The 14454-nt window shown below is 39.8% G+C and overlaps 1 protein-coding gene across 3 annotated transcripts in view; it reads left to right on the top strand.

Moving 5' to 3' along the window:
- Positions 1-723: 723 nt before the first annotated feature.
- The window catches only part of znf385b (zinc finger protein 385B), a 66522-nt gene continuing 52791 nt past the window's right edge, over positions 724-14454 (top strand). The window contains exons 1-2 of one of the 3 annotated variants that reach the window (XM_086267832.1): positions 724-871; positions 1022-1289. The gene's annotated coding sequence lies outside the window, so the exon portion shown is untranslated. Of the gene's footprint in view, positions 872-1006; positions 1290-14454 lie in introns of those variants that run through there. The other 2 variants (XM_086267836.1, XM_086267831.1) reach the window with 2 other exon arrangements.

Below are 14454 nucleotides of genomic sequence, written 5' to 3'. Positions count from 1 at the left end.
TTTTTGGGAATCATCTTCTTGTTGGTCAAACTGTATTATCCCCGGGATTTTCTTTGATTTAACTAAAGAAATCGGAACAAATTATAAAGTTTTATGACAGACTGCTAGAAACAAAGTGCCTGATAATAGAATTTAAAATTGCTTCTTTGCTACGTTGAGATCTCCGATTTTCTTCCTGGGATCTGCTGGAGCCACTCGCCCAGCTGGCATTTCATGTTTGCCCTGCCTGCTAGCACCTTGCACCCTGCTGTTATGTGCTGAATTGTCTCAGGGGCATCTTTACACAGCACTGCACTTGTGGTCTTCTTTAGGAAGCTTCCAAGGATATATATATATATATATATATATATAGATAGATAGATAGATAGATATATATATATATATATATATATATATATATATATATATATATATATATATAGATATATCTATCTGATAGATAGATAGATAGATAGATGAAAATGGTCAGGTACAAGGACACAACCATTGTCACACTCGTGAATTTTTGAACATGAACCTTTGATTTAAAAAAGGATAAATCATTTCTGGTTTTTAATTGAACGTTATACAGCATTTGATGCAGATAATTTTAATTAGTCTTTGAAATGCCACAGACTGGATGAAAGCATAAAATAACACCCATGACGCCTGACGTCACGGTCAGGTGAGTTGACAGTAAATACTGACAGAGGGCAACAAACACTGAGCACCGTTGGCAAAAGTGTGTGTGTGTGTGTCCGCGCTCTGCAGCCAGTATTTACGGTTTTTAAATGGATTTCACCTGCTTTTTTTTTTCAACAAAAGCTGAAAACAAATCAAGGAGAAGCTGCATTTCACGCGCACTCACTCAAACGGACGCACGCGCAGGCAGGTAAAGGCCCGTCTTCTTTAAAGTCCATCCACATGTATTTTTTTTTTGTTTTGTTTTTCATCGGGTGTATTTAAGCTTCTCTCTTTTGCTCTCTGTTGCCGTTTGTGTGTGGGGTTATGCGTTTATGTGTGTGTGGTGGCGCATGCGCAGCACTACCCCTCTGGTCAGTGCAGCGCAGAGCGCGCGGCACTCCGCTGCTCCCACAGAGTTGATCAGTGTCCGGATACCTGATGGATGAATGGGATGGACGATCGATGACCGATCAGTTAAACCGCACGCGGGCACTCACAGAGCGGAGACTCGGATCGGTTAAGTATTGATTATCAGTGAATGGTCCGGAGCTGACAGCGCGAGCGGAGTTGTGCGCTTCAAACCAAGCAGGACTCTACTTTCTTTATCCATCCATCCTCGTCCTCCGGTAAGTCACCTTCCACCTGCTTCTTTCTCTCGTCCCATTCATTCACCTGCTCACGTGTCTTTGCTTTTCTCTTCTTTCCTTTGATAAATGAAGCTTATGAAAACCACGCAGCAGCACGAGCGTTTAAATATAATAGTTTTCCCGTTTACATACATCTCATTTACATTTTTGGCCAGTTTCTCTTATACTGCCCCAAATGATTAGACTGAGCATACATTCATTTACTCTACACCATGTAGGGCACTGAAAGTCTCATATTAAAGAAATTGTAAATGCAGAGACATGACCCCTAAGAGTGTGTGGCAATGCCAATTTTATTTATATAGCACATTTCATTGCAAGCAAACTCAATATGGTTCGGTTACATGTCACAAATTGATATCACCGACGCATTGATAGTTGCTGAGGTTTCTGTTTTTGAGTTACATTATAAATATGCTGGAAGATGGAGAGAAACGCATCTCTTTCAATCACCCAGAGTCCTCAGGTGACACCTTCACTTGCCTTATTTCACAGTCATACCTTTAAATTATTCACTTTAACTGAGAAAACGCCACAAGTAGTCATATTTTAAAACTTGGTGATATGGTGAAAAATTCTTCAGAGTCACCAAAGATAATCACCTATGTCTTGATTAATTACATCAATCAATCAATCAATCAAATTGTTTTTGAATTTTTGCAGAAGTTATTAAAAGAAATAACAATAACTCACATTTGCCCTCCGGTGCAATGTACTTGAGTAAAATACCCACCAACACTGCACAACCTACACAATAAAAGTCCAATAAATGGACCGCAGCAGTGAGCAAAAGGATAATGTTTTTAACTCTCACGAGGTAAAAGTAAAATTTAAATAGGCGGGTATTATACTTCAGAATTATACAGAGGTGTACACTTACTCACCAGACACTTTCAGAACTGCCTTAATTCTTCACAGCACAGATTCAACAAGGTGCTGGAAATGTTCCTATCGATGAGACAGAATCACACAGTTGCCCATCTATCATGAAAAATTGTTCCAAAAAGGTGCCAGACTGAGATCTGGTGACTGTGGAGGCTTTTTGAGTGAATTGATTGTCATGTTATAAAAATCATTTTGAAATGATTTGAGCTTTGTGACATACACATTATGCTTCAGTGTGCCATTACTCCACCAGCAGCCTGAACCGCTGATACAAGGCAGAGGGAATCCATGCTTTCATTTATTTATGGCAAATTAAGAGCCTACCATCCAAACGTTGCAGCACGACATTTTTCAGATCTTCAGTTTTGAGCCTGTGTGAATTGTAGCCTCAGTCTTCTGTTCTTAGCGGACAGGAGTGGCACTGAGGTGTGGTCTTCTGCTGCTGCCCTTCTGTTTCAGAACTCATTGTGTTGTGCATTTAGAGATGCTCTTCTGCACACCTTGGTTGTAACGAGTGGTTATTTGAGTTACTGTTGCCTTCCTATCAGTGTTACTGCAGATACCTGACAGTCTTTAGTAGTAGCAGTATATTAACTAGGTTAAATAGAAAATGCTTTCAAAGCAGTAGTGACTTTTCAAATTGAGTTTGTACATGGAAAAAAGGAAATAATGAATATCATACACTGGTTTGGGGCAGTGATGGTAAGGAGAGGACCCAAGCATCGGACAAAAAAGAAAGAAAAAGAAACAGGACACATGAAAAAACAAACTCTCTAAGTAAAACAGGAAGTAACTAAAGGACGGTTAACTAACAGTGAAACATGATGATAGGGGATCATAGGAGAGTGCACAAGGAAGGCTCATTAACAAAATAACACAAGTAATGAATAAGAACTCAAGGAAAGCCCAGGGACTACACCACAGCAAGTCAAGAAGATGAAAATCAGCCCGATTCATTTATGGAATTTTAAGCATTTTTAAAAACTGTAGTTAAATATAAATGCTGTTCAGTATAATTTTAAAGTCAGGACTAAAGGAGAGAGAGAATAGAGCATATTCATGCTTGTTACTAACACAACACACACACACACACACACACACACACACACACACACACACACACACACACACACACACATACATACACACACACACACACACACACACACACACACACAGTCCAAATTGTCCAGCGTTGTCCTGTCTCACTCTCGCTTTGTCATGGAGATGTTAATTTTCACATAGATGACAGTGTGATGTAAGTGTGTGTGTGTCTGTGTGTGTCTGTGCTGGGTTTACACTGTAAAATAATTAACACGGTGAGCCCTGGAGTTTTAAGGACTCAGTGCGTGTTTGGGGTTGCAGGAATGTTATAGAGTTAATTACTCTAATATTGATTCCCTGATCAGCTGGACTGTTGCTGCTCTGACAGAAACAGACTTGGAAACTGAATTTGCCCTGAGATGCCTAATCCTTTCCTTTCCTTTCCTTTCCTTTCCTTTCCTTTCCTTTCCTTTCCTTTCCTTTCCTTTCCTTTCCTTTCCTTTCCTTTCCTTTCCTTTCCTTTCCTTTCCTTTCCTTTCCTTGTGTCTCAGTTTTTCTTGGATGTTCTTTGTGACCTGGAAACCTTTTTTCCCCATTGTTCAGCAGTGTTAAGTGAGCAGAGCATCCATCCTTATATTGTTTTCCTTCCTTCCCTCATTCCCTGCTCTGTGACTGCTACTCTCTGCTTTCTGGTTTGACCTTCAATGTCTCTCCGTCCTCTCTGTGTCTAATTAACACCAATCAACTTAACTAAAGCAGAAGCCTTCTTTTAAAGACATTAAGGGGATGCTGAAAGTCAAAGAGAGAGCACGAAAACATTCACAGTGAGCATAAAAACCCCCAAGGAAAAGAGAACCAGAAAAACGGGACATATGTGAGTAGAGTATATGAATGCTAACAGTTTGATCAAGGGAATAATAAATAATGTTGGTAAAATGAAGCACTGGTTATTACCCTGCTGTTGTGTGTGCTGGACCATTTTAACTTAGCAAACGTCTGTTAGATATATAAACTTCATGACATTTCAGCAGAGTATGTGCTAAGATAACATTTGTGTGAAAATTGAGGGTAGCATGCTGGTGGATGCTTTTGTGGTTAGCACTATCACTTAACAACGAGAGGGTTGGTTCAAACCTCCTGGTTGATGCTTCTCTGTGGATTTCTTTAGGTACTCTAGCTTTGTCCCACTGTGGGTCGTGTTATGCTAATTGGTGATTCAGTGTGGTTGTGGGAGTGTGTGAATATTTGTCTCTGTGCTGACCCCCAGTAACTTGGATTGGATTTAATCAAGTTGTTTGGTATATCTCCAAAAGTTGATTCTGTTCATCTGGACGTAGCGTTTTCAGTGGGAGAAACGTTTCGTCACTCATCCAAGTGACTTCTTCAGTCTTAGCTGACTGCAGGTTTCCCCAATCTTATTGTAAGATGGTGACATCTTGGGCTGGGAGGTCAGTTCCTTCATCATAATTATGCAGATTCTCATGACCATTGATCAACAACCACTGATCAAAGACCACTGATCAATGGCCATGAGTACCATTCACAGAGAGTTGGGGAATGGCTGCAATCACAGCATTGTAAGATGGTGACAGATGCATCCCAGTCACGGAAGCGTTGGAGGTAGTTCGTGAGAGATTACAGGATGACCCCAACTTCAGCAACAGGACCACTCTCAGCATCGACCAAGTGTGTTTGCTTTTGGAACTGTGTCTTCATTCCACCTACTTCACATACAAGGGTCAGTTCTATAGTCAGAAACATGGGTGTGCTGTGGGCTCCCCAGTTTCACACATCGTGGCCAATTTGTATATGGAAGAAGTGGAAAAGAGGGCTTTGCTATCCTACCCTGGAACACCACCAAGCCATTGGTTCAGATATGTGGATGACACCTGGGTGAAAATCAAATTTCAGAATGTACCACATTTCACGGATCACATTAACTCGGTGGACCGACACATCAAATTCACCAGGTAGGATATGAAAAGTGGCAGGTTAGCCTTCTTAGACTGTGAGGTTTACATCAGGAATGGGGGACATCTAAAAGCTGACGTGTACCGTAAACCTACGCATACGGATCAGTATTTAAGGTTTGACTCTCATCATCCACTGGAGCACAAACTGGGTGTCATCAGGACGTGATCCCATATGTGTCAGGAGTATCGGAGTAGTTGAGACGCATTTTTTTCTAAACACCGGGTCTCTGTGGCTTTTAAACCCCAAAACACGCTGCGCCAACAATTGGTGCACCCAAGGATCAGGTCCCCCGACACAAACAGAGTAACATAGTGTACGCTGTTAAGTGCCAGGAGGATTGCCAGGATTTATACATCGGGGAAACCAAACAACCTCTGGCGAAGCGGATGGCACAACACAGAAGAGCTACCTCTTCAGGCCAGGACTCTGCAGTCTATTTACACCTACAGGCCAGTGGACACTCTTTCAATGATGAGGATGTACGCATCTTGGACAGGGAGGAACGCTGGTTTGAGCGCGGAGTCAAGGAGGCCATTTATGTGAAAAGGGAAAGACCATCTCTGAATCGAGGAGGGGGCCTAAGGGTACATCTGTCACCATCTTACAATAAGATTGGGGAAACCTGCAGTCAGCTGAGACTGAAGAAGTCACTTGGATGAGTGACGAAACGTTTCTCCCACAAAACACTACGTCCAGATGAACAGAATCAACTTTTAGAGATTTACTTATCTGGATGATTGAGCATGCATCAAGACGTTGTTTGGTATATTTTAAAAGTTTAAAGTTTAATTAGCTAAAAGACTAGCTGCTATAAACATCTTAAAATATAGTCATGTGAAACAGAACGTTTTCTCAATACTCTGGGCAGTCCTGGGAAAAACTAAGTACATCCTTATTGATCCCATATGCCTTGAGAGGAAGTACCAGTCAGAGAGTTTCTGGTCCTACCAGAAGTGACATCCCAGCAAATTCCGCCCAAGTAAAGATTATACAACGCTCAGAGAAATTGCAAAAAACCCAAGAGTTAGCATTTTGCCAGAGGGCTGCCAGAAGATGGGGCACCTTGCAGCCATTTCATCGACCATAAACTCCACTACATAACAAAGAGTCAAATGTGTGGCCATGTGTCCGACAGCTAAAGCTCGGCCAAAACTCGGTCACGCAACACAACAATGATCCCTGGCACATCGCAAATCCACAACAAAATGGCTGAAAAAGAAAAGAATCAAGTTCAAGTTATTGTTGCTAATGGTGTTATATGAGTCATAAGGTGTGCTTAGTCTTCTACAGGATTGTATCGAGTCCATTTCCAAAGTTAATGAGATGACAGTTCTGTCTGATAACCAATGATGAGAGCTGTTTCTGTGGCTGACAACACCATGCAGAATACTGAGTTAATAGGTACGATGTTCAGGTGGCGGTGGACAGACAAACTGGCAAAATGTTCATGTTGGCTGTCTGACCTTTATCCTTGGGACTAAACCCAAGATACTCTCAAACAGATGAAGAGGCATATGTCTTTAAAAAAATGTAGACTGTATTAAGCTGCTGAAGGGTCATCAGGATGGGCTGTTAACCATCAGACTGCCTGGATTGTTGGTTTCTTTTGTCCAGTTGTACAGTAAATGTAGATTTATCCTACTGTAAGACACACACTTCTCCTCCACACAAATCAATTTTTACCTATTTATAGAGCATGACTACATTACTAAACACTGCGTTTGTGTGTCCGTCTGCCAGGACTCCAGCAGTGGGCAGATTGAGAAGCAGCATGTTGTTACGTCAGGACAGATTAGTTTAGAAACCTGCAGAGAGCGCACACACACGCACGCACATAGTGATGTAAGCACAAACTGTTCTTTCTATGCAAAATCTATTGTAGTTTTATTCTATGTGTGTGTATATGTGTGTGTGTGTGTGTGTGTTGATTGGCAGCAGACAGGTGTAATGTCCTCACTGTAACAACGTACTCTTTTTTTCAGTTAGAGCAGAGATTTGACATCAATATTTAATCAAGATCACATTACGTGTGGATTCATTATTTAATATGAGGTGGGGATGAAACTGTTGCTGAGAATGTCAGTATCCCCCTCTATATCATATTAAATCGAAGCCTGCAGCCAGCCAGCTTACCTTAATAGATAAAAACAGCTGGCCTAACATCCTAAATCCGCTAACCAACATCTGAAAACTTGTGAACATGTAATTCTGTCTTTATTCTATACAGCAGCAAAAACAACATGACATAATGTCACATGTCAGAGTAGCTGGAGATTGCAGTGTTTATGACAAGCTAAGCTAACCATTTTCAACCATAGACACTATAAGTGGCCACCCAGTGATTTGTGAAATCAAATAATAAGCCTCAACTCTAAATATTTAAAACTTAAAAATTAGTTTAGTGTTGTACATAGGCGGTATACAAAGTGGAAGTAGCTACCATGAAGTCATCCACTTATTTGTGAGGTCCCATTTCGAAGTCTCGAGATGAGGTTTTTTACCGTTGCCATCTTGATGTTTTGAAACCACATTTGATGAGAAAAGAACGGACAAGAGTGTGAAATCACAGTTCACCATAAATAAACTTACACAATGGACTTTTGTATTATTTTTGAGTACAATAAAACTGGTCATTTGTCACAAGGGGTCACTACAGCGTATAGCTTTGTGTGTTTGATTTAATTTAATGCCAGATGTTCTTCTTGATTCAGTTGTTAGGGGACTTTAATCTTTTTCTTAGTATGACCTAAAATGAGTGACTGAGCCAATAGAAAATGTTTTACAGAGATCAGTTGGAGGGATGTTTCTCCGCTGTCTTCTATAGAACTATAAGTGTTTTTTACAACCACAGTTATCGCCCCTGTGATTATTAAAAACATTACAGGTTTAATGCACATCCGCCTTAAAAGCCTTGTCTTTAATATACGGACATTATGTCTCTCAGAGGCTGAGAGATGAGCTCACCCTGGATAATCTTACTCTAATGAGCTTTGTTACAAAAAAATTACAGGTTTCCTTTCTAGATATTTGCCCAAGTATACAACCCAACATGTCAGTATCCAGAGTTGGAACCAGGATGGGGAATTGCAGTCTCACATGTCTCTCTGTATTTTTCGCCTTCTTCCCCCACAAACCTCATTCCTATAGACATCATGTTCAGCAATAAAAAAAAATGTAAGTATAAAAAATCATGAAGAAAGAAAAATATAAGATATTAGTTTAAAGGAATCAGCACCACTTGGTCATATTTACTGTCAGAAGTATAGGCTGAGGAGGAGGAGTGGCAGCATTATTTCCTTCTAGCTTAATAATCAACTATAGGCACAAACAGAGTTCCAATTAATTTGAAAGCCTTTCTCTTACCAGTATCCACCCTAATTGGAAAAGTCAAAAAACTGTTTTAGCTGTTGTTATTTATCATCTAACTGAGCCTTGCTTAGAAACTCTTTATGATTTCACAGACTTTTTCTCTGATTTAGTGCTCAGTTCAGACATGATCATTCTAATCTTTCCCCTCACACCCATTTGATTGTGGCAGATGGCTGTCCTTTCCTAAGCTTGGTTCGGCTGCAGGTATCTTCTTGTTAAAATTTAGTTTTTGCTCACCGCTGTTACCAAGAGCTAGCTCCTTGATTTTTTGGGGGTTTCTTTCTAAGTTATTGAGTCTTTACCTTACAATATAAAGCACCTTTATGTAACTGTTGTGAACTGAGTAATACACTGTATAATAAAATTGAATTTAATTATTTAATTTTAGCCTTAATTCAGAATGATCTGAAATTAGTAATTGAGACCATAAAGTCATCAGGAAAATATTTAATGAGGTCACAGAAGAAGGGAGCTGAGGGCTGTTTTCCCTTTGATAGAGCTGGAAGTTTTTTCATAATCACATTAGTTGTCCCCTGCTGGCCCATTCTTCCAGATTTGCTGAGTTTCTTTTTTTTTTAGACAGAGAAGCTATATTTTGTAGCTAATCTTGTAACAGAAACACACCAGAGTAGCATTCTCTCAACTCACAGCAAGAAAGGCACTTCCAAAATGTCAGATTATTCCTTTAAATAAATGTAGCTGCATCAGTGCAGTCATGACATTACTGCTGATACAACTGAAATAAGACTCAGAGTAAGTAGTGTTCGCTTGGTAGTTTTGATAAGCGAATGTTTCAGATAATGCTGAAGCACATACACATTGTTTGCCCTGACAACAGTGTGAAGCAGTCCTACTGTGTTGACCCTCGCATGCGGTGTTCTGTGACTTTAGCAGTGACTACGAGAGTATGTGGAGTAGTTAGCTACATGCTTCCTACAGTGCATAGCACTAACAGCTAGCCACCTCATTACTCCCATTCTGTCTGCTGTGATTTATGGCGTTACCTGTGTATGTGTGTGTGTTTGCAGCTGCTTCCAGGTTGTTTCAGGAAGTTTTAATTAAATTTCTGTCATGTGACAAAAAGTAAATGTTGACAGTAATGAAATGTGATTGGGTGATTATTATCAGAAACACAATTGACACATACACAATTGTGTATATGTGTCACTGTGTAAAAAGAACGGAAGCGTATGAAGGAAAAGTTGGCTGTACATGTGGGTGCGTGTTTGAAAGGAAAAAGTGTGTGCATGTAAATAGGATGGCAGTGATGAAGTGTTTCCGTGCGACTCATGTCTCTGAGGTATCACAAACGCACAAACACACACACACACAAACACACTGAGATTTTGAAGGTCACACTGCACAATACACTCTCACACGCTGTGTCATCAGTTGAGAGACTGTGGAAAGTTGTCAGGAGTTCCACCTGTCAGACAGACACTTGGACCACGTCCGCACTAATCCAGCTGGTTCTGAAATTATCGTCCATGTTCGGGATTTTTGTGCTCTGAAACAGCTGAAACAATAAGAAAAACATATTATCTTTTGGTCTGGGTTGGTCAGGGGCAATGTGCAGGATGGAAGACTGGACCTTGTTTGTAAGCTGAATATCAAAGAAAAGACTGCAAGAATGGCTTTTGCATACACAAAATCATAAAATCTAATGTATAGTCCTCTAAAATAGGGTAACATATTGTATCATTGTTTCCTGTGCAATTCTGACAATCCTTTTATGGAAGGATTATTCATTGAACTGCTTATAAGCTCAGAGACATCCAGAGGACACTTCAGGAAGTCACTGTCCTTGAGGCGGTCGGGCATATAATGTTTTGTAAAATGACAAAATGCAGGTGGTGAAAAGATATTGATGGATACTCATATGTCATCTCTTTAAAGCTTGCCTTCTCTCATGCTCATCTCAGAAATCATTTTTTAATATATAGCTGATCTCACAATTTAATACTTGTCATTGACATGTTCTTATATTTTTATCACCATATAATTAAAAGAGCAGAAACTATTGAATTGATCCCACAAGTTCTTCTTGTTAACGTACAGATAGTAACTTCTGTTCTGCTGCACTCAGACTTGAAATTGCTGTTTTGCTGATCATAGGGCCATGTGAGAGAATCAATATAGCTACAGTATTGTGCAAAAGTATGGAGTGACCCTGGATGTCTTTATATTTAGCTTCCCAGCAGCCAGATTTTGTTGTGATTTTTAAAGTAGTCTTGAGCAATACTTCTCCAGGTTTTCTGAGGGTCTTTCAAAGTTTTTATTCCAATATTTTAAGATGATTTTTAACAAGCAACTTTACATTGATCTATGAGTCATTCAAGCGTGAAAAGGGCACCTAACCCAAGAGATAAGCCAGTGTCGTGTCTACACTACACAGACAACTAAACAAAGAACCAATCTGAAATCTTATCATGAGGCACTCTGTTGCTAGCAGCCTGTCACTAAAACTCAGAGTTTGTTCCCATTTCTATAGTAGTATTTATGAGTAATGAGTTATCCAAAGATAACACAAGTAACTGGCATAAAATTGTATGATGATTTTGAAAGCACAATTAGCTGAAACCTTGGCGTATCCTAATATGGTGTGCAGTGTGTTCTCAAAGGATTTGAGGAAACTGGACAAGTGGAGGACAAATGAACATGTGCGGGCCTAAAAACTAGCAGATGAACAGCATCGGGTAGTCGTGTTCCATCAAAGACCTGACACAGAACCTGTTAGATGAATAATATCCCTCAATTAATCCATCAGGTGTTCACTGAAGCCTCAATACAAATGGTCTCAATGGAAAGAAGCCATTCTTACGGAAGGGAAACAGGGAGAAACGGCTGAGATAGGCCAAATTACACAAGAACTGGACTGAAAATCTGTGCCAACAAGTATTATACCGTGATAAATCCAAATTTGAAATTGTTTGTTCAAATTGTCATTAATATGTAGAGGGGAGCGGGAGCCGTGTCAAAATTAATGAAATTTTGTATACAGAAAGAATTCGTATTGGTAACAACTTCATTTTTCAGCTTGACAATGATTATAAACACACTGAAAATCCAGTAAGAATATACCTGGATAGAAAAACGCAGAATACAGATCTCTGGTTTGGAGCTGCATTTCAGTCAGTGCTGTGGATCTTGACAAAAGTGGTAGCAATCAATCTGTAAGTACTGATTTTGATTCACCATACAGGACCATCTGGAGAACATCTAGATTAATTTTTCAGCATGACGATGATCCCAAACACACTGACAATGTAGTAAAAGCATACCTGGATCGGAAAACACACAATGGACCACTGTCAGTAATGGACTGGCCTCCCCAGAGCCTGGACCTCAACACTATTAAAGCAGTGTGGGATTTTTTTGACAGAGAACAGAACAAAAGGCAGCCAACATCCAACAAGTCCTTCAGGAAGAAATTAAAAGAAAGATTGGCTAAAAGAGTTCAGACTGTAATGAAGAAAACGTGGTCATACCAAATAATATAAAGAAAAGAAGCTTAGCCTAAGACTTTTGCACACTATTGTACATGTTGATGAAAACTATGGTCTGTGGTTTGATACCATCACATTTTAAAAAAGCGATTATGGAGAATGTGTTCAGGAAGCTGGCGTGGTGAAGGATAAATATGTTATTCTGCTTTATTATTACTGTCAACAACTCTTAAAATCCAAAACCAATGCTTCTGACACTCAAGAGACAGTTTCTGCAACTTCCCCAATCTGATCCACCATTCAAACTCTGTTTATGCATTTATCAGCGGACAGGGAGGAAACATAGTAGATTCGAACTTCTTTCCTTTTTGAATTGAATTGCCCCTGCTTTTGTGTGTGTGTAGAAATAACGGTAGTCTGCTGTTAATCACATATTTTAAACAGGTTTTACCTACTCTGTTATTTCACTACTATAAATTTAAAAAAATCTAGTAAAACCCCTGGACCTCTGCTTCAAGTCCAATGTTTCCTTTATAGAATACACATTTTTCTGAGGAGGCTCAGTAATGACACAGAGCTAATTATCGCATTTGCTGGAAACCCTCTTGAGCAATAGAATAATCCACATTTTATACTGTAGAGACTGTTTAATCCTCTGACCCCCTAAGACAGAGGGATGGTGTGTACTGAGTGAAGCTGTGTTTGTTCAGTCTAATGAAAGAGCATGTCACCCAATGCGGTAGTATGGCAGTAGAGGTTTCTGGACGTGTGTTAAGCTCCTTGGCACAAAGACATGAGCTATACCAAGCTTTACACACACAGTGCCTGTTAGGAGATTCATTGCTCCTTTTTGGCCGTTAAAGTTGCATGTTTAGCAAGTAACATTCACCAAAAACAGAAAGAGTAAAGATTTGTTTAGTGGATTGACTGGTCCTGTGTTGAAATACCTGCCACTCAGTCAGGACGACTGTGTGTGTCAACAGGAAAACATCAGTAAAGTTAACACCATAAAACACAAAGTCACAATGTCCTCAACATGAAGGTGACGGGTGTTCCGTTTATAGAAAAGGTGGCACATTTTCACACTTAACATCCTCTCCTCTGTGATGTCATTCAGTCTGTTCTAAACTTCAACGCGCTGTCTGAAATACCTTTAGAAGAGGAGAAACTTAAACTGTCTGCCAAGGTGTGCGTTTCTGCTTTTGTCTTGTGTTTCTTCCTCCATTAGTTAAGTGGAACAACTGTTGAATGTTTGATGAGTCAGCATGTTGAGAAAGAAATGATGCCATAGTCATCTTCTCATCTATTGGGCAAAGTAGATGCTTTTTTCTGGCCTCAACTTTGAGTCCTTAGCTTCTGTTACTGTGAATAAAATTGATGCACATTTTGGGCGGTTGTTATCTTAGACATTTCCACTGGGAGTCCGGTGACTGAAGATTGGCGGTGTAACCTGTGGAGGGAGGCCCCACTTTGGTGTGCTTTGCAAATTAATTATTTACTAGGCTGAATTTGCAAGGAGGCACAACACTGATTAACAGAGTAAAATGACAACCAGACATAGTAGCTCATCTGGTTTAAGAGCCATCACAGTTCACATGTTATTCCAGGGGAAGAGGCTGTTTCACGTTTTGCGTTATTTCATTCTGTCGTGTTTCTTCATGATGATTGACAACGACAAATAAAGAACGTGTAACCTTAACTTTGATATCAAAACTATCAGAATTATTTTCTGAAATCCAATAAGCTGAGGTACAGTAGGCTGTAGGACTGCTAACACAGTCTCTCTCTGCTAGCTCTTCTCTCTTTTCTAGTAGCAGAAGTTACAACCTGTAACTTCTGTAACTTCTGTATTCTACCATCAGTGGTAGAATGTGGAGACAGTTGCAGCTGTCTCCACGTTGGATGCCCCATTTTTGTTGAAGTTCTGTAGATACATGGGTTATAAAGAAAATTCATACTCAGATATTAATTGATGCTGAAATTAATGTTAATTTATATACACATTTCACATTACATAAGACAGACATTTCCGACAGTATTGACAGGAGGAAGCCATCTATGCTTCCTCCAGCTGACTCACAAATTCACAAAGCACCACCGCAAACAGTCAGACAGACGGCTCTTCCCCTCTCTAACAGCTGAAGTAGTTAATGTTCATAATGCTAAACAACACTTTAGGAGGAATTTCAGAGTTGATTAAAGATCAGAGTTGATCCAGTTTCAACAACACTGAAGTATTAAGCAGTTATAAACATGAACCTGGCCAGTGCACATGTTACCATTAACCGTTTAATCATTAGCAATTACCTAATAGCCACATTACACTAATATTAGTTAATACTAACATAACATTAGCCTGTTATCATTAACTAACTAGCGGACTGTGGTTCAATAAAGGGGATGATTACTCTAGACTGAAGGGGATG

Source organism: Aulonocara sp. 'chitande type north' Nkhata Bay, linkage group LG16 (assembly GCF_057382095.1).
Source record: "Aulonocara sp. 'chitande type north' Nkhata Bay isolate Kocher_YH1m ecotype deep benthic linkage group LG16, A_spYH_male_GT1.1, whole genome shotgun sequence".
NCBI lineage: Eukaryota > Metazoa > Chordata > Actinopteri > Cichliformes > Cichlidae > Aulonocara > Aulonocara sp. 'chitande type north' Nkhata Bay.
The sequence above is the reverse complement of the archived record's forward strand: the minus strand, read 5'-3'. Positions and strand labels throughout refer to the sequence as shown.